The sequence below is a fragment of the Crinia signifera genome, chromosome 5 (genome assembly GCF_055691185.1).
Source record: "Crinia signifera chromosome 5, ASM5569118v1, whole genome shotgun sequence".
Lineage (NCBI taxonomy): Eukaryota > Metazoa > Chordata > Amphibia > Anura > Myobatrachidae > Crinia > Crinia signifera.
The window spans coordinates 91,450,897-91,478,215 of NC_139221.1; the positions used below are offsets into that span (position 1 = coordinate 91,450,897).

A 27,319-nucleotide genomic window follows, 5' to 3' on the forward strand; every position below is an offset into this window, starting at 1 on the left:
GGCAGAGTGGAAGTAGTAAAGACCATACTTATGCCGAAATTAACATACCTTATGCAATTATTACCAATTAAGCTAAAATCCTCAGATATAAAAAATTTAATGCAGATTTGCTCAAAATTTATATGGAAATCGGGCAAACCACGAATTGCTATGGCCAAGCTACAGATGTCAAAGGCAGAGGGAGGATTGGGTTTCCCGAACATACTTCTGTACTCCAGGGCATTATTATCCAGATATGCTATGGATTGGTTACTGGCATCCAGCAACTTTACAATTTATGAGTTGGATTGCGCGTCCTTTTACCCATATTCACCCGCAGCCCTTCTTCACACCCCTAGGAAACAACTCCCGAAACAAATATATACCCATTTACTTTTCAAAGACACATATGAAGCTTGGTGGTCAGTGTGCAATGCCCTTAACCACAACCCACACAACTCAAAATGGCTTACCATATGGGGCAACCCACAATTCACCCCGGGGATTACTAATCCAATGTTCCGTCAACTCTTTCAAAAAGGACTCAGACTCACATCACAAGTTTTCGACCCGGGTGGTAGGTTACTAACTGGTAAACACATACAAGATAAATTTGGACTCCCCGCCCAAAGTTTATTCTCGATAGCCCAATTACTACATTATGCTAACACACTACAACCTATCCAGGATGGCCATGTGACGGGCGATAGGCTCTCCCCAGTGATTTCCAAATTCCAAAACCGCAAATACAAAACTAAAATGATCTACTCCGAATTGCTTCTACCCATGGCCCATAAACAAAAAGTACTGACACAATCGTGTTGGAAGGCAGACATTCCTTTATTGAGTGATGCAGACCAGATATTCAAACACTATCATAAGACGTTACGCATATTACAATCCTCGGTTCTGCAAGAAACACACATGAGATACGTATTTAGAGCATATATGTCCCAGGCCCAGAGGAGACATTTTGTCCCAGAGGAGTCCGGGCGGTGCTTGAAGTGTGGCCTCTTCCCGGCCACCTTTTTTCATAATGTCTGGTCCTGTGGGCACATTAAAAAATTTTGGCATAAAATTGTGAATTACATTAATTCTACCTTTGACATTCATGTTTCTAGCCACCCTCTTCCTTTACTACTGGCAAACTTTGATGTATGGCACCTGAAGGGGGCACAAACACAGCTGATACCCCCCCTGACCCTGTTGGTAACGATGGCTAGGAAACTGATAATGAAATGTTGGACAGTCAAAAGAACACCTACAGTGACAGAGCTGATCCAGTTTCTCACACGTTTTATGTCATATGATAAATACAATACTGTAATACAACCCGATACCTCGGATAACTATAGCAGAAGATGGGGTCTATTTGAAGCCACTCTACCTACAACCTGAGATCATCGTGAAGATCTGCTGCAGAGAGTATCAGGCAAAATGTGAATATTCATCACCAACCTAAATCAAACCCCCTTCCCCCCCCCCCCTCCACATACACCCCCCCTTCTTCTTCCTCCCCCCAAATCTTTCCTTACCTCAACCCCCCCCCTCCAAATAGTTAAATATCTGTTGTTTAGTCATGGAAATGAGCATCACTATGATGGTTGAAGCTTTTTTGTTTTCTGTGAGGTAGTTACATTATGTTAAAAACAAGGTACCTACACCTCGACTGATTGTGAATACACCTAAGCGAGACTTTAAGACCTAGTAGAAGGGACCCATATCTGTGTTCACCTCCAGCTGGACCGCTGGTCGACCGGCTGACAAGTCCATTAGCATACATAATACAACCTTTGTATATGCCAAAACTATCTCGACGAAACTTTGACTTATGAAGAACGTAACTCAAATGTATGTGATGCTTATTTGTCTGTTAATATTGCATGTTAATAATTTTGATATTTGAAAATCCTAATAAACATATTTAAAAAAAAAAAAAAGAAAGAAAGTAACATTACTTTTCTATTAAAATGAAACCATTTTTTCACTGGCTAGAATATAGTATTTCTCCCATATGAGAATTACCTGTATTATCTGCCTCTTTCTCCCATATGATTGTGCTTATTATAGATGTACTTAATTAGGATTCCTCTCCTTCTGAATAGCAAGATAGCATGCTGTTGAGATATTTTGTCTGGCACAACCATCTCCTTTCTGTGGGTTTGCAGCGGCATCTAAACCTGCAGCTTTGTAAATCTGGAGTTTCTACATGTGAAGGGTAAAAACATTGACGGTCATTCAGTATTCTATTGTAATGTGTGCTTTCCCAGTGGTTTTGCTTCAGGTTTGAGTTGAACAAATCTGCCGAATGCAGTTCTGCTGGTAAAGTACAGCAGCACCACAGGTATTTCAAACCCACCGCTTAATAACTTACCCTAATGTTTTACGGGAGCGACCTGTGATGGCTTGTGATGTAAAACATGCAGGACATTTATGGGTACTTATGTAATATCTGGGCTCCTGTTTTTCTTATGAGACCGCGTCCGCTCGCCACGCTTCGGGCACAGTGGCTCGCTGCGCTCGCCACACTATATAAAATCAACTCCATGCGTAGTTGGATAGTAGGGGTATGAAAAAATGGGGTGCATTTAACATGGGAGCCCAGATAATACATAAGTACCCATTTATGTAATGGCTCCGGGGTAGGTTTTGGCATAGATGCTTTGCTCTATCATCCATATGAGATATTGGGGATTTCATCATAACGTATGGGAGAAGTGAGGTATCCGCAGGAGACAGGCATATAGGAGCTCTTTCACTGGGTGTACTGGCTCCTACACTCTACTTCCTCCCACATGACCAGCTTAAGAGAGTGTGCCCTCAGGAAAGGGTGCTCACTGTGAAGCTCCAGAGAGTTTTACTTCAGTTTTATTTCTTTATTGTTTTGGGTCTGCTGTTTGGGCTTAAACAGCATTCCTGCATGGTGGGAAACCAGGGGAAGGGTTCAATTGCCGACCTCTTTAGGTAACGAATTGACCCTGCTGCAGGACCACTGTCCTGAGAGGGGGTTTGCCACAGTGGTCGCTTAGATGTCAGCGTAGCTCACCCCCAGCAATGCCGCACACCCCTGGTTTAGCCCGAAAATATCAGTAGTCAGTATGACCCAGGGTTCCCTCAGTGGGCACCCCGGTATGCAATGCGGCAAGATGGCGGTGGCGATCACGGCAGCCCTGCCACAGACGAATTGGGTGCTGCCACTGTACCCCAAAGCAGTTCACCGCTTTAGGGCTAATTATGGTCATTTTCAGTATAAATGTGTACCCCCAGCCCTAAACAATGGGCGGGGCTTACTCAGAGTTGGACCTGACCTCTGAGGGCGCCAAACTAACAGCTTCCTGCTTCTCCCTGGGCTCTGTAATCGCCATTAATCACCTCCTGGGAGGAAGGAGAGGGAGTTCTGCAGCAGTGACAGCACAGGTTTTTTGGCGCTTTTAACCTTGGTGAAGGTTAATAACTGCAAGTATATATATAATCTTCTGTGGTTTATGTATGTTATCAGCTCTCTCAAATCTGAGAGCTAGGTTGCTGGTGTACAGGTCCCCCTCAGTCTTACCCACAGGCTTGTTAAGCTGCCACACATAACCTGTAATACACATGGGGCCTTATTCAGATCTGAGCTCAGTACAAATGTGGAAAATGGGCAAAACTATGGGGGTTATTCTGTTTTACTCGCAAAGGCACAATCACTCTCTAATGGACAAATCCATATGCACTGTAGGGGGGCTGATGGTACATGTGCAGAGAGAGTTACATTTGAGTGTTTTATTGTTTCTGTGCAGGGTAAATACTGGCTGCTTTATTTTTACACTGCAACCCTAGATATCAGTTTGAAGTCCAAACCCCACCCAAATCTAACTCTCTCTGCACATGTTACATCAGCCCCACCTGCAGTGCATATGGTTTAGTCCATTAGAGAGTGATTGTGCCTTTACGAGTGAACTAGAATAACCCCCCATATGCACTGCAGGTGGGGCAGATGTAGCATGTGCAGAGTATTTACCCTGCACAGAAACATAATAACTCACACAAATCTAACTCTCTCTATACATGTTATATCTGCCCCACCTGCAGTGCACATGGTTTTGCCCATTTTCAAAACAAATTTGTACGGAGCTCAGATCTGAATAAGGCCTATAGTGCATTACCTGTCATATAGTGTGATATTTTTTTTTTTGTACATTAGATACAATCGCTGTGAGTTCAGGTTGTTGTTCCCCCATCATGGTCAGGAAGATAACCTGCATGTTATTCAGTGTGAAGTTTTCACCTGCTTCTGCTTCACAAGTGACTTGTGAAGCTTGTATTTCCCCAGTGCTTAGTGGGGTCTCAGTGCAGTCTACCCCTCGAAAACCAGACTGGGCTAGCTCCATAAAGAGCATGCTACAGGATGTGTCCTCTCTGTTAGCTGCAAACACTGCTCAGACTGTTCTGTCAGCCAGAGTGGATCATTTAACCCCCACTCCTACGCACTCCCATAAACTGGGCGCAGAGGCTATCCCTCCTGATACAGATGAGGAACCTGAGGTGGGGGAGGATTTAGATGAGCCCTTACAGGACTCGCAGCCTGCACCGAACCACTCATTATGGCCGTTCGGGAAGTATTAGACCTCCCTTTAACTGAGTCTGTAGTGGGGTATCCATTCTTTGGAGCTTAGTAAAAGCAGCCTATTGTTTAGGACATATTTAAGGCAGGCTTGGAAGTATCCAGAACAACATTGCAGACCCACCCCCACACAGGTTCTTCAAATCAGGGCTACCAGCTTTGAGAGAGACTCAGGCCACCCTGTTATAGGTGATACTGCTACTGTAAGCCGTGTCTGGTGGTGACAGCCGCAGTGGTGTAACTATAAATTTTGCTTCCCACAGGCAAAATAGTTTCTGGCGCCCCCCCATAATATCCATTACACTATACACCGCACACCATAATGCCCCTTACAAATTACGCCACACACGTAATGCCACTTAGGTTAGGCTGCGGAGGCCGGGGAGTCATTAAGGTTATGCATTAGGGGGAGGGTAAAGCTGTTGGATTGGTTGTTCGGGTCAATTTACCAGGTGGAGGGTTAGGCTGTGCAGGGGGGTTGCTAGGGTTATGCATTAGGGCAGTGTTAAAGGATCACTGATGGGTGCTTTAGGGATATGTGTGAGAATACACAACAGACCTGTTTGCAGTACTCTATTTCAGGCATATCAGCTGGTGCTCCCCTTTCCCCTCCAATTACTGACTGAATTTTATCTGTATCCTCCTTGGGGCTGGGCACCACATGCTGTCGTTGGCCCAATCAAGACTCCAATGCCTCAGTGCTGCTTTTCATTTTTACAAGGCTCCTTCCACCTCCGTAACGCCACTGCCATTAGACAACGCAGCTCCCACTCCTCACCCAGGGTCACCCCAGCACAGGGTAGGATCCAAAAAAAAAAATATATATATATATATATATTTATACATACACACACATTATATATCAGACAATATCAAAGTGAGTCAGTGGTACACTCCAAGGAGGAGCATACAGTACCTTTCTTGCGCTGTGCTGAGACTTCAGCCCTGATTAGTACAAGCATCGAGGGGGAGGAAGTGGCAGGAAACCGAGCAGAGGAGGGAGGGCTTGTTTGCTTCTATTTTTTTTTTAACTGTGTGCCGCTGTCAGCCTCGGCCAGCGTGTAGGGGAGGAGGAGGGTTGAGCAGGGGGAGATGCAGCTCCGGCATTCTCCACTCCAGAGCTGGCACTGTGTAGTGTGTAGGGATGGCAACAGAGAAGGAGGTGGCCTCCTGCGGCTGCAGGTTCAGTCTGTGTCTGTCCCTGAGGCAGCAACTGTTATTCATTGTGCTCCCCACAGACCCCGCAGCGCTGGCTCCCCCAAGCCACCGTGGGTTTTGCTGCATGATAGTTACGCCACTGGGCAGCCATTAGCGGTGCGTGTGGTGAGACGCTGCCGCACTGTCAACTTGGGGGGGTGGGTGAAGTAGGCAACGGTGGATGTGAAGCACCATGTCTCAAACCCGGCATTCACCCCAAGACACTGTAACCGCAACTGGACATTAAAAAGGTTTAAGCAGCCCATAAGCTGCCCATACACGCTGCTTTGTGAGCGTGCGTTCCGTGCTGTACTAGCACGGATCAAATCGCATTGCATTGCATGTGCACACGTTGTGCATGCAATGCGATGCGATTTGATGAGAACTAGGTACAAAAAGTATGTGCAAGCACATACGTTTTGTACTGTGCGATGAGGTGCGCGGGAGCGCGCACCTCAAAGCACACATCGGGTCAGCCCTTATAGCAGCGTGTATGGGCTGCAATACACGCTGCTCTGTGGGCGTGCTGTACTAGCACGGATCACATTACATTGCATGTGCATCCGTTGTGCATGCAATGTGATGCAATGTGATGCAATGTGATGAAACCTAAGTACAAAAAGTATGTGCAAGCACATACTTTTTGTACCTCGGTTTCATCACATTGCATCGCATTGCATGCACAACGGATGCACATGCAATGCAATGCAATCTGTGCTAGTACAGCACGGAAAGCACGCCCTCATAGCAGCGTGTATGGGCTGCTTTAAGACAGGTCAAAATCCATTATATGGGGGGGGGGGGGGGGGACACTGGGGCACACACACTCTGTTTGTACCAAATAATAATAATAATAATAATAATGTGGATTGTTGGACTATAAATGACTATATGCAGGCCTAAGACATTTATTTGTCTAAAGCTGAACATACATGGTCAGATAACGTCGTTGTATATTACAGCCTAACACCCAGCAGATAGTAGCCGTACAGTCATATAATGCCACGTGCTTGGCCACATTATGGCCCTTATTCAGATCTGATCGCAGTACAAATATGTTTGGAAAATGGGAAAAACCATGTGCACTGCAGGTGGGGCAGATGTAACATGTGTGTGGTTACAGCTGCTTCACCTGCAGTGCACATGGTTTTGGCCATTTTCCAAACAAATTTGTACTGCAATCAGATCTGAATAAGGGCCTATATGGGGAAGAAACATTTCCGCAGAATAAGGAAAATGCTAGGTGGTCAGCGGTGGAAGTGGTCAGACTGCCAGAAGCTACCAACCAATAATCAGATCAGTCAGGCCTGTTGAAAGATTTTTCATTCCTGACTGTATGATCACCGGTGATCAGTCGTAGTCATACACTATGCAGTTATCAGCCCTATCTGCTGATAATCTGCATATCTGGTCTATAATTGCATATTGTGTGCTTGGCTTTTGGGAAAGCATTCATTACAAAGTAGAACAGAAATAAAGTAAAATAAACGTGGTTTATTTTTCCCCACACCCAGGGATTTTCTAGAAATCGATAGCTTAATATTCATTGGGAATTAAGCATGTTTATATAGGCTGTGTGTGTGTTTGTGTCTGATATGTATTAACATGTCTTGATTCAGAAATGTATCCTACTCATACCACTACTTTCCTTATCCCTCACTGCATGTCATTTGGTTTTTTGTATTCCTCTTTCTGTGCTGTATTTGTTCTTTGACTTGTTTCAGGTATTTCTTTCCCCATTTGGAGAACACAAGACCTGGATCAAGATGGTCCAGCAATCCCCAGTTTATTCCTTCATCTTCTATGCTGGTGAACCTTTGTGAGGCTGACCCAACAAATCCTCCAAGTTCCAGCCAGCGCAGACAATCTAATCCCACACCTCTGAAACCTTTACCTGAATATCAAGGAATTTAAATGCAGATAACCTTGGCATTTTATTATGGAGGGCACAATATATGTATAAAATAATGTTTTGTTGTTTTATTTAACTGCTGATTCTTTCAGTTTCTTTTTTTTTTTTTCTGCAGTGCTTTGCTAGATAACATCAATTAGGTTTCAACAAAGTGGCTGCTAAAAATCCACAATATTGTTTAAAAAAAAAAAAAATGGGTACTTATGTAATATCTGGGCTCCCGTTGTTCTTATAAGACCGCGTCCCCTCGCGGGGCTCGCTGCGCTCGCCACGCTTCGGGCACGGTGGCTCGCTGCGCTCGCCACACTATATAAAATCAACTCCATGCTTAGTTGGATAGTAGGGGTATGAAAAAATGGGGTGCATTTAACATGGGAGCCCAGATAATACATAAGTACCAAAAAATGTATTACAACATAATTCTTTTTTAGTTTACTATTATTATTATTATTAGATATTCCCTTAAAGAGTGCAGCATAGTGTATTTGGCTATTTTATGCTGACAAACTGATGTGTGTACAATTTGGTATTGTTTTGCGTGCTTGATCAATAAATCTTACTCTAAGGAGTGTATTCAATTCATTTTCCTCGCCGTGACAGCGAGCAGTGCTGACTGCTCGCTATCACAGCTCGGAGGGTCAGTATTCAACTAACCCCCTGCACATGCCGTTTCACCTTCGCTAGGTTTTTGTAGCGATGGGGAAACTGCGTGTGCGGCTGCTAAAACAGCGAGGCTCGCGGCTAAATGGAGGAGGCTCCCTGCATTAGCTGCGACCCTCGCCGTCGTGAGACAGTGAGGATTCCCCTGGAATGTAGAACAGGGTGAGCGGCTGGCGCAGGGGTTCAGTGGCGAGGATCGCTTGTTTTCAGCGATACCAGCTGTTTAACCTCCTCCGCCACATTGAATACGGGCCTAAATTTGTGACTTCATCTTATTGCACAGGCAATAATACATTTGTAAATTTGGATGAGGAAGTACAAAACGTAGACTATATACAGTACTATGCAAAAGTTTTAGGTATGTGTGGAAAAAGTGCTGTAAAAATAGAATTGTTAATAGTTTTGTTTGGCAAGCAACGAAATACAAAATGAATGAACAGAGCTATGTTGTATAGTAACTTTATAGCTAAATTGTGCATGTATACTATGCAAATAGCTCTATCAGTATGGGGATTGATACGAAATCCCGGCAGTCGTAATCCCGGCATTGAAAATCCCGTTGCTGGAATCCCGACTGCCGAAATCCCGACAAGGTGGGGGCGTGGATCCCCCCCCGCCCTTGCGGGCTCACTGGGCCTTATTTTGGTTCATTCTTTCTGACAAAATCCTTCTTAGATGGGCAAAACCATGTGCACTGCGGGTGGGGCAGATGTTACTTGTGCAGAGAGAATTAGATTTGGGTGGGGTTTTACTTCAAAGTGAGATCTATATTGCAGTGTAAAAATAAAGCAGTCAGTATTTTACCTGCACAGAAACAAAATTACTCACCCAAATCTAATTCTCTCTGCACATGTTACATCTGCCCCCCCTGCAGTGCACATGGTTTTGTCCATCTAAGAAGGATTTTGTCAGAAAGAATGAACCAAAATAAGGTCCACTGTGCTTGGCCACGCAGAGGGCCCGGTGCCTCGTTACGCTCGGCACACTTCTTTATTCTCCCTCTATGGGTGTCGTGATTCTGGCGGTCGGGATTCCGGCGTCTGGATTCTGACCTACGGAATTTTAACTGCATCCCACAGTATGGTGTCTTTTTTTCCAGTGAGACAGGTCACAGGTTCAAAGAAACAAGATTTATAGAAATCTCTCTATCTCTCTCTCAATATGTGTGCATAGTATGGATCCTTCAAGTATGGATCCAAACCTCCCCTCCAGCCCTGGCAATGTTCAAAGATAAACTGTTTTTTTATTTTCCACATGGATTGGTTGGAGTCCTCCCTCCAAAAGGACTCACGTACCAAACAGTTCTTTGCTACCTGGAACAGCTACATGGAAACGTTACCCATGTCGACTAATCAAACTCTCCATCAATGTTTCCAAAATACCCGCTGGTACGAAGAACAGATGTTACTTAATGATCCTCCGCTAATCCTAGAATAAAGTGTTCTAATCTTCTGTTAAGATAGATATCCTGCATATAGATAGATCAATTCAATCAAAAATGAGTAACCATAAATATAACCCAATGATACAAATGATGGAAGACCTAGGGGTGAGTGACCCATGGAGAATAGCCCATAGAACCGAAAGAGCATACACGTTCTGCTCAGGAGTACATCACTCTTCCTCGAGATTAGACTATATACTTATCGAAAATAATTTGATCCCCAAAATAATGACAAGTAAAATAGACACTATTTTGATCTCGGACCACGCGGTGGCTTCCATCACCATCAGTCTACCCCAAGACAGGGATAAAACCAGAATATGGAGGTTTCCTAGTTATCTCTATCAATCAGACCAGTTTCGGAGTTTCCTTGAAGATAAATGGGAAGACTACAGAGAGAATAATAAGGAACACATGGGAAACCCAATCCTATTGTGGGAGGCCTCAAAGGCAGTAATAAGAGGAGAGATAATAGCCTACACATCTAAACAAAGAAAAATAGCACAAGAAAAATTTAATATATTAAAAAAATCAACTACACTGGCATACCAGAATTATATTAACAACCCAATAGAGGAGCTATTAGAAAAATACCAACAAGAAAAACAACTACTTGAAAGTTACCTACTGGCACAAGCAAAACAAAACCTAGACTATACTAAAAACCATTTTTTTAGATGGGGGAATAAAACGGGGGCCTTATTGGCAAATATGTCTAAACCACCTAAAAGTAAAAATCATATAACTGCAGTGAGGGGAGAAAGTATAGGGACAATCTGGACCAAACCTCAGGAAATATTAAAGAAATTTGAAAATTACTATCAGGAGATATACGAAGCGCATTCCACAGACCAAGACAAAATAGACGAAACACTTAAGGAAGCTAAACTCACAGAGCCAGAAAGAGCTGTTAGAGGCGGAAATTAAAGAAGAAGAGATTACAGACACCATTGCCAATATGGCGCTAGGGAAAGCACCCGGACCCGACGGGTTATCAATAGAATATTATAAGATACTTCAAAAGGAAGTGACCCCAATTCTTCTGTTGATATTTCGTCAAATACACTAAAACCGTATCCTACACCCAGCATTTAACTATGCACACACTATAATGATACCCAAAGCCGGGAAAGACCCCTTAGAACCCTCATCTTACCGTCCAATAACCCTCCTTAACGTAGACTTTAAAAAAATGGCCAAAATTATGGCAACAAGACTACAGAACATAATAGCCCCAATTCTAACAGAACACCAATTAGGCTTTGTGAGCGGGCAACACGCGGTTAAAGGGATCAGAACTGCGATAATAGCGGGTGCCAAACATGGGACAAATATACTATTAAGCTTGGATGCACAAAAAGCATTTGATACTGTCTCATGGCAGTATCTGGAAAAAGTCCTGCAACATAGGGGCTTTGGGATTAACTTTAGAGAGGTAGTGAAGTTATTTTACACCACCCCAGTTACATCGCTCATGATAAATGGCCAAAAAAGTAGAAACATAGAAATGTCTAGAGGAACAAGACAGGGCTGTCCCCTATCACCCCTCCTTTTTAATTTAACATTAGACCCAATGCTACGTATAATACAAAACTGGACCCCACTCAAAGGTATCCAAGTGGGAGCCCAGACCGTCAAAATAACAGCTTTCGCAGACGATCTCCTGCTCTATGTGGCAAATCCGGAGGAATCTCTGAAAACTCTTATGAAAAAGCTAAAAGAGATTGGTACTCAATCTGGGTTCGGGGTAAATTTTGAGAAATCAACTGCAATGACCCTAGACACCAAATGCATCAAACCCAAGTGGGCACAAGACATAAACCTAAAATGGGCAAAAGAAGGATTCAGATATCTAGGGGTTTATCTCCCCAAAGACATAACGTGCCTACATGACTTAAACATAAACAATGCTATAAACCAATTAAAAAAAGAGATCAGAGGCTGGAAACATCTGAAATTGTCATATACAGGGAGATTGAATTTATTAAGAATGATATCATTACCTAGACTGCTGTACCCTCTCCAAAATCTGCCTCTTCTGCTAACACAGAAAAACACAGCTGAAGTAAATAAATTGTTCCGTGACTTTATTTGGAAAGATAAGAAGGCAAGAATCAGCCTAATTAAGATGCAACAGAAACGAAACAATGGAGGTTTTAATTTTCCAAACGTGACGTGGTACAACCAAGCAGCTGTGCTGAGGCATTTGAGGGATTGGATACAGCAGTCAGAAATGTACACAAATACATCTTTAGAACAAGAGTTTATAGGGGATATTAATCTTGTTAATTTCCTACACTTAGAAAAATCAAAAATAGATCCGGAGACAATGAGCAACCCACTACTAATGTCATTGAGAAAACTATGGTTTACTCTAAGGAAAATAATGCAAATAAATCCATACAAATCACAATTTATAACATTTCTACAAAATCCAGACTTTCAGGAGAGAAAAGCAGGAAACTCATTTAGAATTTTGAAAAGGCAGGGGATAAGTCGAATAGAACATTTGGTAGACGTAGAGGGGGGCAAAGCCCTGACATATGCCCAGCAATGTTCCCTCTAATTTTATAAAAGCTGTGTGCGGCAAAAGATTTTGGCTGTGCAACTTTGTAAGGAAAATTTTATTTTTGTGCGTCACTTCTATATATAAATGGAAAACAACGTTCAGCACAACATTCAGCATTTGTGTTAACTTTACTTCAAAATGATATTAAACATTCAAAACATTTAAACATAAAGTTAATGGGTGAAACACATTCATTTAGTCCACAACTGCAAAAAGGGGACCACTGCTGCTTTGTGCGCTCTGTTGTAATGTCTGTGCGCATGCTCAGCGAGTTGTGTGCGCGCGCACACGCGCACAGCTTAGAGGGAACACTGATGCCCAGGCGGTAGGGAAATACGGCCCGTTTACTACGCATAATATTACATTCATACAGGCCCAACACTATACAAAGCAGGTACTCCAAAATCTAACAATAAGAGACTTGAATAACCCCTTGGACACACTCCTAAAAAAGCAAGTTCCACACAAGAAAATCATAACAGCACATTATAAATTCATATACCAGCCATTAGATTATGACAAAATAAAAACAGGAATAACAAAATGGAAAGAAGTATTTCCAAACAGAACAGTAGAAAAATTAATAAAATCACTTGAAGAATCAGTAAAAACTATACCAGCAATAATGTACACAGAAATGTTCTATAACATATCCCACCAGACATACTTAACACCAAAAAGGAGATTTGAAATGGGTATAGCATCAAATTGTAAATGTAACTTTAAAGTGTGACAGAGTGGGGGCAGATCTGTTTCACTGCCTGTGGAAATGCGGCCAGATTAATAAATTCTGGGAGGAAGTGTGTCAGTTCTCCTTAAAACTACTGACACACACGTTCCCATTAACCCCAGAGTGGGCTATCTTTGGGATAATAGGGAGGGAGACAAAGATGGCAAAGGGGGAAAAAAAATTGTTACTGGCAATTTCAGCTGCAGCCAGGAAAAGCATTCTCCACAGGTGGATAGACGGATCTGCTCCCACAATGAAACTTTTTGAAGAAAAATTATTGTACATATTCCGTATGGAATGGGTGGAGGCGACACTCCAAAAGGAAAAAAGGGTGAAAGAGCTCTTTGAGTCATGGGGAGCCATTATAGAAAAACAACCAATTACAATAAAGATACATTTAAGACAGTGTTTTCAAATAACAAGTTGGTATGAAGCAAGAGTAGCATTGCAGGAAGATCCTATAAACATCATAGACAGCTAGGCAATGGACAAAAAACAACATGGCCCGCAAACATTTTATATGATTTGTTGTTTGACTACTTTGTAAATTTTATATTATTTGCTGTATGTTTATTGATCTAGTTTTTATGAGTTTGAAATAGACCTTTGATTTTCTTTCTTAACGGAGCACCTAATGAACCAAAGGAACAAATAAGGGGAATACAAAGCAAATAAAGGGGGGAAAAAGGGGAGCGGCCAACAGATCGCACCCGAAAGGACACAAAGATTTAAGACCAACTGGGAGCTCCGTTTAGAGTAGAACGTATATGGGTTATGATCTAATACTCTAGACATTAATGTATACCTGTAAAAAACTACGGATGTAACGATATGAAAGCTCTCTCTTAACAATGTATAGAGGAACCTGAATAGAAACCTTGTTGACTTATGTATCATTGTACACTTTGCTTCAAATACGATAATAAAAAAAATAAAATAAAAAAAAAAGATAGATATCCTGTACACATGTTCTAATAATACGGAAACCTATGTTTAATATGTAACCTAACCTTACCCTATGTATCCGAATATATTATATCTGAATCAAATGCCTGAATGTTCAGCAATGTATCATGTTTTGGAATGATGCTTTGACTTAATAAAAAGTTGTAAACAATTTTATATATATATATATATATATATATATATATATATCTATCGGGGTGTGGCCTGGCGTGCAAACTGACCAGACGCACGCACTAAGAGCTCCAGAACCAGGATAGTGGTTTTAGCCTCTAAAAACAATAAAAACCCCAGGTCTACCGCATCCCACCTACCTGACCTACAGCACAGAGACCCTGGTAACGTGTGACCGACGTCGCGGAGCCGGGGAGTGCTTTTCAGCGCTCCCGCGGGTTGCGGCCTGGTCACACGGAGGAAGCCGGGGCCTAAATTTGGAGACGGGGACGCCGCGTGACGCCCGGGAGCGAGAGGACGGCACCGCGGGTGAGACTGCCAGCCTGCTGAGCACCCAAGCGGACACACATCCCAGACGCCAGGTGAGGGAGTCCGCCTTCAGTGACCCCACCACACCACCCGATCACCGCGACAGAGACCCGGCGGCGACGGAGACCCGGCGCAGGGAAGCGCGCTGCCTACCTGCACATTCCCCACATCCAGCGGAAGCCTCTCTCAGAGAAGGCAAGCGGCGGGTGAGTGCGGGGGAACCTGGTCTACACCACGAGGGGACAGGGGAAGGAGACGGCGTCACCGGCCTCCAGCCGCCATCTTGGGGATATACCCCTATCAGCGCCCCAGCACAAAGCCCCACAAGAACTGCAGGGCGGACGTCTCCCACCCCCCTTCTGACCCCTCTCCCCGGGATCCCCACCAAGAGCCCCTCTTAAGGGACACAAATCCCCTCTGCTCTCACCAAAAGTGCTGAGGAGCAGCAGGGTATATAGAAGACTCTAAAGCCCTTACAGCACCAGCCCTGTACCAACTACCTGCTATACCCCTCATTCCCCACCATCAGACCCCCTGGCATCGAACACAAATAACAGTGGGACAGTAGCTCTATAATTTCTGCCTTTTATTAAAGCAGAAGGAAAACAAACCTCTGTGCCCTTGCATAAACTGCAGGACTGTTCCTTATCACTTGTAATTCTAGCCTGCCATCTAGTGTCCACTGGTGCAAATTGCAATCACTGATCAAAAAAGGATCACCCTCTGGTAGGGAAGATACACAAGAAAGAATAGTAAATCGACCTCATACTGCGGATCAGCGGCAGCCTAAGACGCAGTAGGAGGAGAGAGGTGCCCGATTTTTCCTTACTAAAGATGCGTCCCAAGTGAGGATGCTTCACTAGAAGCCAGGCCCCCAGGGAGTCACCGCCCGACGAGATATGCTATACTGATGCAAGTGCAATTAAAATAACCTTCCCAGTCCCGAGAGCTTCCCTCCCATTGGTTACAACCTAGGTCTCTGGGCTTATGATGGTCAAAGGCAAAAAGGCTCTGCAAAAGGGTGACGCGCCTCTCCCTAAAGAAAACATGTCCCAGGCAGATATGAGACCGTTCCTGCAATCCACCCCCGCCAAATCAGCAGACGACCCACCTGTCCACACCTCATCCACCACATCGGCAGACTTCCAGGCCTCATTGCTGGTTACAGAACTAGCCGAAATTAGAAACTCCCTGTCCTATATGAGAACCCTCCCAACGAAACAAGACATCCAGGACACAGTCCGCCAAGAAATGGCGGCAGTCCGACAAGACCTATCCCAGCTTTCCCAGCGAACAGCTTCATTGGAAAAATGCCAAGAAGAAACGGTCGCATTCTGCAACTCGCTTACAGAGACTCTCGCTGCCCAATCCGCAGAGATCCGTTCTCTACAAATGCACTTGACAGATCTTGACAACAGAGGGAGAAGAAACAACCTACGTCTCCGCGGTCTACCAGAGGAGGTCACCCAGGACAAGCTGACAGATGCCCTAACCAAGATCTTCAACGAAATCCTTGGGAACGACCCCTCAGAATCTATAATCCTAGACAGAGCACATCGGGCTCTAAGACCCAGAGGGGCACCAGCTGACCGCCCACGCGATGTGATTTGTCGTCTACATTACTTTTCCCAAAAAGAAAGTATTGTACGTAAGACACGCCAATTAGACGGAATTGACTTCAACAGTTCAACTGTACAAATATATCAAGACCTGTCATGGCACACACTTCAGCAACGGAAGGCCCTAAGACCACTCACCTCTGAACTCCGCAAGCGGCAGTTGAAATATAAATGGGGCTTCCCATTCAACCTTCAAGTAACCTCCGGGGGAAGAAATCACACCCTAAACTCCTTCTCTGACCTCCCGACGTTCTGCACAGCCTTAGGCCTACCGACTCCAGACATACCCAACTGGGAATTCAACCACCCGGAACTCCCTCCACTCCAACAACAGGGGCACGGCCACCCTTGGCAAGAAATCTGCCACACTAAGAAGAAACAAGGACAGGCTCCAACCCCTTCTAATACGAGCCCCACCTGAAGACCTACCAGCCGATCTATACCATGATTCTCTTCTACTATGGGACCAGACACAGGACTGGTGACTATAACGTTTAGTTACAATGTTACTGCAGTTTTACCCTAAAGGGACTGTTTTTGTTTTCTTACATTTTCTATACCATTAGGTTTTTGACTCTTAAACCCACGTGGGACTGAAAACAGTTTAAGTAGTTCTACTAAGACCCTCCGCCTGCTAGAATTTGTAAAAATACCGCAATGCTGGTACCACAGTTTAACCTGAGGCTGGGTCCCTTTAGCCTGCGAGCTGGGGGAATGCTAACGAATAGACCTGATCGGAGACAGCATAGGCTGCCTTTAGAGCTCCGTTACAGGTATACACATACAAGACACCTGGCACGAAAGTCCCCCAAGCTTGAACTTAAACTAATATCTCTTGTTTAATCAAGTGATTGTTATTTGTGAGAAGGTCTGTGACGAAATAGTCCAAGACACTCCTATATCCCCACAGAGGAGACTCCCCCATGGGACTCCTGTAACTACCATACCACACCTTAGCTGCCAGTTAACCTTCCAGGTTGTATTAAGTAATGATTCTTTTGATGTAAGCAAGAAGGGGATAACTTAAACGGTTAGGGGAACTCTGCTCTCATCAACAACTCACAGATTGTAACTAAAGACAAACAGTTTGGATAAGATGCACTTGTTCCCTCAATTATATCTCCTTACCGGGAGATCACACGATATTTTTTAGCGGTGACTCCCTCCACCCCACACCCGCACCAGGCTCTATTGCCTTCTGAGACGCTGGTGGACTTACTCCGCCAGTCGCCTCACAGCGGGATTTTTCTTTTTCAAATGTTATTGTTATTATTTACTATGTTTAAATGTACTTCTTTTTTCCATGTCCCCCCTTTTCCCTGTTCCCAATCCCCCTCCCTGACCTTTCAAAACACATCGCAGACCACACCTGACCTAGTTACATATGACCACACCAGGTAAATTGAAGATCCTCTCCATCAACGCAAAGGGCCTCAACACTCCTGAGAAAAGGAGTAGCTTACTCAGAACCCTATGGGCCGAGAGAGCAGACATAGCTATGATCCAAGAGACACACTTTAGACTCTCTGCCAAAAACCCATCACTCTCCAACCACCGCTTCCCTACTGCATACTATAGCAACACCCCGAACAGTAAATCTAAGGGAGTGGCAATCCTGTTCTCTAAGCACCTCCAACTAACAGATGTGGCAATACATAAACCGGTCCCCGGTAGAATACTCCTCATTAAATGTAAAATATCAACTCAACCCTATACTTTTGTAGTCATTTACGCCCCTAATCAGAACCAAGTCCCATTTTTCCAATCACACCTGTCACACTTGGAATCACTTTTTGAGGGCACGACAATTTTGGGAGGGGATCTCAATTGGACCCTGGACCCAAATATTGACACATCCACTGGTACCAGTAGATTTCCTGCCCACAAATACAGGAAAGCCCAGAAACTCCTCCATGACCTCCAACTGGCCGACTCCTGGAGGATCCTAAACCCCTCAGGCAGAGACTACTCGTTCTACTCCCACCCTCACCAGACCTACTCCAGATTAGATTACATTTTTTTTTTTTAAGCCATAGACATCTCCCGTTACTCCTAGATGCAACAATAGGTTCCATCACTTGGTCGGACCATGCTCCGGTATCAATAACCCTAGCAGCCCACTCACAGATCCCAGGACAATGGACGTGGAGGGTCAACGAATCACTGCTACAAGATGTATACTGCAAATCGGAATTAGCTAACACATTAGCAGAATATTTCAAACTAAACGATACTGCGGACATGTCAAAAATCACCCTATGGGAGGCACACAAATGTGTAGTTCGAGGCAAATTAATACAGTTGGGCACTTATATGAAAAAGCAAAAAGCTGCTAGAATATCTGCACTACTAGAGAACATCCATAAACTAGAAACTATGCATAAAACGGGCTCCTCACCCTCACTGCTAGCAGATCTAATAGAATCACGCCACAACTTGAATAAGCTACTAACAGAACGTACCAAACTAGAGCTAAGGAAGTGCAAGAGCAGATACTACCAATGGGGTAACAAACCCAGCCGCTTACTCGCACAGGCCCTCAGAACACAAAGAGCCGCCTCCTTTGTCAGTAAGATAAAGAAGGACGCAGACACTCTCTGCTTTAAGACCCCAGAAATAGCTTCATGTTTTCGAAACTATTACTCCTCACTATACAATCTCCATGACGCACCCACCCTAATAGAACAGATACATAAAACCCTACAAGCAAAAGAATACCTAACCAAGGCTGCCTTCCCCACCCTAGCTCCTTCCGATAGAGAATTATTAGAGAAACCATTCTCTCAGGTAGAGTTAGAGTCAGTTATATCCTCCCTGCCTCTGGGCAAAAGCCCTGGCCCAGACGGCTTCACAGCAATTTATTATAAGACATTTAAAGACATACTTACTCCTAATCTACTAAATGCCTTCAACACCATATCGGCGGAGGCACATTTTTCTAAACAATCCCTAGAAGCACATATAACAGTTATCCCGAAGCCAGGAAAGGACCCCTCCGTGTGTTCCAGCTACAGACCCATATCACTCCTGAACGTTGACATCAAACTCTTTGCGAAATTGATGGCAAATAGACTAAATAAATTTCTCCCCGCTCTGATCCATAACGATCAAGTGGGATTTGTTCCTGGCTGTGAGGCAAAGGACAACACCACCAAAATCCTCAATCTGATTCATCTTGCCTCTCACCACAAAATCCCCACTATTCTCGTCTCCACCGACGCCGAGAAGGCGTTTGACAGGGTGTGTTGGGGCTTCATGCAGACTGTGCTGGAGCACATCGGACTGGGCACACTATCCCTACATAGAATCCTGGCCCTTTACCATATGCCCACAGCTAGAGTGAGAACAAACGGCTTCCTATCCGATCCCTTTCCTATTAGCAACGGGACGAGGCAAGGCTGCCCCCTCTCGCCACTGATTTTCGTATTATGCATGGAAGCGCTAGCCAGGACAATAAGGGCTAATGTTAACATCTCAGGTATACAAGTGGGAGAGGGAGAATACAAGTTAGCTCTTTTCGCCGACGACCTGTTGGCAATAATTACACAACCAGCAACATCACTCCCCCACTTCATACAAGAACTTGAGCACTTCAGCTCCCTCTCCAACTTTAAAGTCAACATGACCAAATCTAGCATCCTTAACGTCTCCATACCTCCCACCTCAGTCCCTCTGCTCAAGAGCTCTTTCTCATTCTCATGGCAACCCTCCCACATCACATACTTAGGTATAAACCTACCTAGAGACTTAACCAGATTGTATGCCTTAAATTATCAACCTCTCCTTACATCGCTCCGAGCAGACTATAGTAGATGGTATAACAAACAATTATCCTGGCTAGGGAGAATAAATGTTACTAAAATGAACTCTCTACCCAAACTACTCTACATACTCCAAGCCCTTCCAATTTCTGTTCCAGACACATGGTTCAAAACCATCAGAGCCCTGTCCCAACAATTTATTTGGCAGCGGAAGAAACCCAGGATAAAACGCGAGGTTCTGATCAGAAACACGGAAAGGGGGGGATTCCGCCTCCCAGATATTAAGACCTATTATAACGCTATTCATCTAAATAGATTACTGGACTGGACCAGAAACCGTAGAAACAAGCAATGGGTAGAGTTAGAGGGGGTGTGTATGGGCCTATACCCGGAAATCTTCCCCTGGCTACCCACAATCCCCTCCATACCCGTTTCTCACCCAACTATTACCTCCACATTAAAAACATGGAAATCACTACGACAAAACCCACACATCTCTTCCGAATTCGGTCCACTAACCTCCTTTTTAAACAATCCAGACTTCCAGCCAGGTCTGACTATCTCAGACTTCTCAAAATGGGCAATAGAAGGGCTTTTCAGAGTGGGCCAGATGATGGTGGGCTCCAGCATCTGCTCCTTCTCAGATATACAAAGAAAATGGGAAATCCCATCGAGGGACTTTTGGAAGTTCCTACAAGTTAGACATTTCATACAAACGGGTTCTAGATCCCACCCATCATCCCGCGAACTAACTGGGTTCGAACGACTATGTATATCCACTTCAGAACCAACCCACACTATTTCGCTCCTTTATAAATTCCTCCAAAACCTAAACAATGACATCTCCACAACTTTCACACGAGCATGGGAGAGAGATCTCAACCGAAGCATATCAGATAAAGAATGGGAATCCATCTTCATAAAGGCCCACACTAGCTCTATATGCGTTCAAACCAGGGAGACTCAATACAAACTGATCATGAGATGGTATAGGCATCCCTCTATCTTACACCGCATGAATCCCAATACATCACCAATATGCTGGCGATGCAAGAAGCACACAGGCTCCCTCATGCACATATGGTGGGAGTGCCCGTTAATTACCCCTTACTGGTCAGACGTTATCAAGATCTCAAAAGAAATTCTCCACACCCCAGTTCCAGAGGACCCTGCCTTTTGGTTGCTAAACCTTTCCCCCACACCACTCTCCACTTATAAAACTTCCCTTTCCAAACACCTGGGCAATGCGGCAAGAGCTTGCATCCCTGTCCTTTGGAAGTCGATAATCCCACCCACTCGCAAAGCTTGGTTTACCAAAATTGACCACTTTATGTCAATGGAGGACATCATGCTGTCATCAGTGGATAAACACACAGATTTCACTGCAACATGGCTCCCCTGGATGGAGTATAAGACTACACAAGACTACAAAGCCCTTTACTCAGAGTGAATTACCTGGACCAACTAAACAGCAAATGAACCCCCCCGTTTGTGAGAAAGGTCAACTCCCCCCCCTAATCCCCTCCCCCCCCCCTTCTCTTCCCTATCTTCTTCGTCCCCTCACCCCTTCTTATTTCAACTACCGAGGGCATGCACATAGATTAAATACATGTGACTGCAGTAGACCGCGGTAACACGACCTCTGCAGTTTATCATGTCCTACTGGTGATGTAAAAATGCCTGAAGAAACCAGCACACGCTAATGTGATTATGTTTAAGTGAAATATATGTACATCTCGCTGCGTCGAGATCAGTTTTATGATCACATGCTCTGTTGGAAGTTTCCCTGAATATGTTCACTCTTCTGAAAATCAATAAAAAATGATTACACAATATATATATCTATCTTACCGAATGCAGGTGTCACTCAGGCCAAATGATAGACTCACAGACAGCGTTCGTTATATCAACGTTTCATTTTCTAAGCGAAAATTTAATCAGGATCCAAAATATATATATTCCAAAAGATATTCAGGGCACTCACCAAATAGCAGTAAATCAATGCTTTTTTATTCCATCATGGTCAGAAAAAAGAAGCCGTGACCATGATGGAATAAAAAAGCATTGATTTACTGCTATTTGGTGAGTGCCCTGAATATCTTTTGGATTGTGGTTACGGACCGTGTGCAAATACGTGCCTGATGGGAGCACCACCCTGACAAAACCTGTAACCGTGAGTGCATTGGTCATATACCTACATGTATATATATATATATTGCTTAACTGTCAGGATTAGAACCTGTGTCTGATAGAGCTATTTGCTCCTGCACTAGTCTGCAGGTTCTGACTATGTATGATTGTTAGTTCAAATCCATACCATTAGGCAGAGCTATGTGCTATTGCAAATGCATTGTAAAGAAAATAATAAATAGCTATCTGCCTGCGCACCGCTAGCCCGCACGCGCTTCGCAGATTAGCTTCCTCAGGGCCAGCTTCTGGCCCTGAGGAAGCTAATCTGTGAAGCGCGTGCCGGCTAGCGGTGCGCAGGCAGATAGCTATTTTTTGTTTTCTTTACAATGCATTTTGATTGATTGTGTGTTTGTCTAGTGCAGTGGTAGCCAACCCTAGCCCTAGAGAGCTACCAACAGTTCACATTTTCCAGACAACCTAGCTGCTGCACAGCTGCAATCATTAATCACTGACACATTTTAAAAGATACACAGATGGAGCTAATGAGCTCACTTGTGATTCTGTGAGGAGACCTGCAAAACATGCAATGTTGGTAGCTCTCGAGGACTAGGGTTGGCTACCCCAGGTCTAGTGCGATACCCCTGAAGCCTTTCTAAAGGCTCCTACCCGTCTACAGCTGTGCATTATATATACCCAGAGTGAGAGATTTCTCTCAGACACTCTAGGAAGTGCTTTCCCTATCTGGGCTACTATTTCCCTTTGTATTTACGCTAAGGGATACCCAGAAATACGTAAGAGGGATTGTCCTCTGATGGAGCACGATCATTGATCAGTTGTGCTACCATCTGGCAACACAGCAGCTCAATTGTGTAGGCCTATTATGTGCACAGCTATATAACGGGCAGTGGGGTGAAAGAAGGAGTGATAAGGGGTTATTTACCCACTCCTGCACGGTGCCATACATATGAGGTCTGATAGTGATTATTGGGGAATACTGTAAGATCCGCAATTAAATCGCACAAATCGGGGCAGCCGTACACTAGATCAATTTATTAGAAGTAACAAGAGGTCATTGAACCCACTTCCCTAAAGGCACCATATAATAAAGATCTGAAAGCAGCCAGTGCGGGATAATAAAGATCCGCAAAGCCTGCACGGATCTAGGTAGCCTATAAAATCACTTACACCTGTATAGCTACATATCTGCCTGCCACCACAGTTTTTAATAAGTGTGAAACCCCATCCATGTATGTTGTGTGTTGTTGTTTTTAACAAATTTTCGCAGCTTTTTAGAAGAAATAAAAGTAAATTTTTAGTTGAAATCTTCTCTGAGGTGCACCTTATTAAGGACATATCTTTCTTTTCTTGCACATATTGTTCTAATTTCTGTGTCCAAAGGTAGCACACCCCCATGGTCTAAGCAACACTGGTATAAATAAATTACCATATGAGGGGTCCTTGACGCGAATATAGTCGTCTTGTGCGATTGACGCAACCCAATCCCCCTCCTATCCTTAGCACAGCTCCTCCTTCTGCATAGTCAAAAATACAGATGGTCATCCATTACATATTATACTGCCATCGATGACTATTTGCACTAAAGCCAATGATGGCCATCCTTAAGGGGTGTACACACGGGGAGATTCCTTAACGATTCTGACTACAGTTACCATACTTGCCTACCTGACCCTCTCCATGTGGGAGAAAATGCTCTGTTTCTGGACTTCCCTGATAATGTATGATTGCCATCAGCTGTGGGGAGCTAGGTAAACGTATAATATATAAATATATAAAACTAGCTACCACTCCTACTGCAATGCTTTGGACGCTGCCAAACAAACACACTACCAATCTCTCATGTCTTCTCATGCCACCAACCCTAAGCGACTTTTTAACACATTTTAGTCTCTTCTGTATCCTCCCCCTCCTCCCCCACCGGCTACCATCAGTGCACAAGAACTTGCCTCCTACTTTAAGGACAAAATTGATAACATCCGAGATGAAATGGTATGCTCTTCCACAACCTCTAACCCTCTTTCTTCCCCACCTGAACCCTCTGGCACTTTCTCTTCATTTGAGCCCACAAATGAAAAGGAAGTATCCGCACTCTTCTTATCCTCTTACTCTACTACCTCTCCTCTCGATCCTATACCTTTGCAAGTCATTAAAAATCTATCTCCTATGATTATTTCAACCTTAACTAAAATCTGCAATTTCTCTCTTACTACTGGTACTTTTCCTTCTCTGCTCAAACATGCAGTGATAACCCCTATTCTAAAAAAACAATACTGACCCTAACTCTCTCTCTAACTATCGTCCTATATCTCAGCTCCCATGCCTCTCCAAGCTACTGGAGAGACTTGTCTACTCTCGGCTCACAAACTTTCTTAACTCTCACACCCTATTAGACCCACTTCAGTCAGGCTTTCGCTCTCAACACTCCACTGAGACAGCACTGACTAAAGTGGTGAATGATCTGGTAACAGCTAAGTCTAAAGGCCATTACTCACTACTTTTTCTTCTTGATCTTTCTGCTGCATTTGACACTGTCGATCACTCTCTTCTCTTACAAACACTACACTCCCTAGGTCTTAATGATACAGCCCTTTCCTGGTTCACACCTTACCTATCTGATCGCTCTTTCAGTGTTCGCTTCTCTAACTCTTCTTCCTCTTCATTACCTCTGTCAGTCGGAGTTCCGCAAGGTTCAGTCTTAGGTCCTCTGCTTTTCTCAATCTATACTTCCTCTCTTGGCAAACTAATCAGCTCTTTCGGATTTCAGTATTACTTGTATGCTGATGATACTCAAATCTATCTAGCAACCGCAGAGTTGTCACCAGTGGTTTTGGGTCGAGTCTCTGATTGTCTCTCTGTCATCTCATCTTGGATGTCTTGTCGCCAACTCAAACTCAATATTTCCAAAACGGAAATACTTATATTCCCGCCAACTAAGAACAGTTAATGTACCATCCTGATATATCCATCGCTGTTGACAACTCAACAATCTACCCTACCCCACAAGCTCGTTGCTTAGGGGTCATCCTTGACTCTGAACTGTCCTTTCTTCCCCAAATTCAATCTGTCTCCAAATCATGTTACATGCATCTAAAAAACATATCCAAAATACGACCCTATCTCACACAAGACAATACCAAATCTCTTATCCATGTACTCATTATATCCCGCATTAATTATTGCAATAGTCTCCTAACTGGTCTTGCCAAGAACAGACTCTCACCACTGCAATCAATTTTAACTGCTGCTGCTAGGCTGATCTTCCTTGCAAGATGCTCATCGTCTGCTGATCCGCTCTGCCAGTCCCTCCATTGGGTGCCTGTATATTACCGTATTCAATATAAAACACTTCTACTTGCATATAACGCTATTAACCATACTGCACCAGCATATATCTCTCTACTTATCACAAATTATCTCCCATCTCGGCCACTCCGCTCTGCACAAGATCTGCGTCTCTCTTCTGCACGGATCACTAACTCCTATTCACTATTACAGGACTTTCATTGGGCTGCTCCCATCCTATGGAATGCCCTTCCACGCACATTAAGACTCTCCACCAGTCTCCAAACTTTCAAGCGTTCCCTGAAAACTCACCTCTTCAGGCAAGCCTATCATATTTAAGTACTACATGCATAACCCTCCGAAGCACTTATGTATTATATAGCTTCCCTTCTGGACTTGTGTTTCCCCCCTATATCCCTATAGATCAGGGCTGGGCAACACCGGCCCTCCAGATGTTGATGAACTACACATCTCAGCATGCCTTGCATCAGTTTCAGCATGGCCACATAGCAAAACTAATGCAAAGCATCCTGGGATGTGTGGTTCATTAACATCTGGAGGGCCAGTGTTGCCCAGCCCTGCTTATAGATTGTAAGCTTACAGCAGGGCCCTCCTACCTCCAAGTCTGTCTGTTGTTACCCAGTTTGTTTTATTACTGTCTACTATTGTAAAGCCAATGGAATCTGCTGCGCTATATAAGAAACTGTAAATAAATAAATAAGTGTGTTTCACCACAGGTGCTGGCAATCATATATTACCAGGGAAGTCCAGGAGTAGAGCATTTTCTCCCGCATGGAGAGGGTCAGGTAGGCAAGTATGCTACAGTTTGCCTGAATTGCCCAATGTGTACACAGTGGGCAACAGCAATGCGTAGCCCCCAAATACTCAGTGCAGGCAAGCATATACTTTGTACACCCTCTTTCTTTGGCTATGGCTCCCAGGGCTGCCAGGATGTTGTTAGCCGTCTCTATGACGGTTTAACTTCATCTTTATACACGGGGCTCATCCATAATGGACGGGATTACCTGTGTGCACGCAGCACGACTTTAGCTCAGACAGTGGACCAGCAGCAAAAGTCACTTTCACTCAATCTAAAATACATGTACCTTGAAGACCAAGTGATGTCATAATCTAAACACATACCTCCCAACATGACCCTCTCCAGGGACACATTGCTCTGCTCCTGCACTTTCCCTCTTAATGTGTGATTGCCATCACCTGTATTGAAGCGCCTTTCTTATCAATTAACCTGTTCAACACAGGTGATGGTAATCATAAATTAAGAGGAAAGTTCAGGAGCAGAGCAATGTGTCCCTCCTGGAGAGGGTCATGTTGGGTCCCTATGTAAACATACAGTATATGAGGCGTTACTGCTGGTCCCACACTGACGTAACAGACAGCCGCAGCAGCAGCAACAGCTGAGCACAACGTACCCCCGGCCGTTACATCTCGCTGTAACCACGCCCCATACAGCAGCCGAGACTCCGCCCTTCAAAGCTGATGAGCGGGTGGAGGCAGCCCCCAGGCCACGCCCCCCGCAGCTGAGTGATCGCGGCGTGACGCGCGCTGCAAGGTTTGTACTGCTCCCGCCGCCTACCGCTCTGGTTCCACCTCCCCCAACTGTGTGACCGAGGCCGGTACCCGGAGCCTAGCTGCTGGCACTCCCGCACTCCGAGGGAGCTGCCGCGCTTATACGTGGCACTGGGACAGGTACTGAAGTGTAATTACGTATATAAGGGGCCGGGGCACGGGATCTAGAAACTTTCCCCTACTAGTCAGGAGGCGGGATAGAGAGTGTGCGTGAGGGGAGGGTCTGTGCATGTCACCGCGCAGCTGCCGTGCACGTTACACACTGTTGTCGCTGTCTATCTATAGAGTGTGTGTGATGTATGTGTGACGTCTGCCCCTGCTGTATATTAACCTTCTCTCCCCCCACCACATTATAGCTACATGTGTGATACACTTACAT

The 27,319-nt window shown here is 44.4% G+C and overlaps 1 long non-coding RNA gene across 5 annotated transcripts; it reads right to left on the minus strand.

Moving 5' to 3' along the window:
• Nucleotides 1-798: 798 nt before the first annotated feature.
• LOC146080415 (uncharacterized) lies at nucleotides 799-27,045 on the minus strand. 5 transcript variants are annotated; one of them, XR_014474874.1, is made up of 3 exons: nucleotides 26,784-27,045; nucleotides 2,005-2,184; nucleotides 799-1,025 (listed from the first exon to the last, which is right to left on the minus strand). It is a non-coding gene; the product is annotated as an uncharacterized LOC146080415 (long non-coding RNA). The 5 variants fall into 5 exon arrangements; XR_014474875.1 differs by lacking the exon at nucleotides 26,784-27,045 and adding an exon at nucleotides 23,495-23,583; XR_014474876.1 differs by lacking the exon at nucleotides 26,784-27,045 and adding an exon at nucleotides 5,499-5,649.
• Between the last annotated feature and the right edge of the window lie 274 nt (nucleotides 27,046-27,319).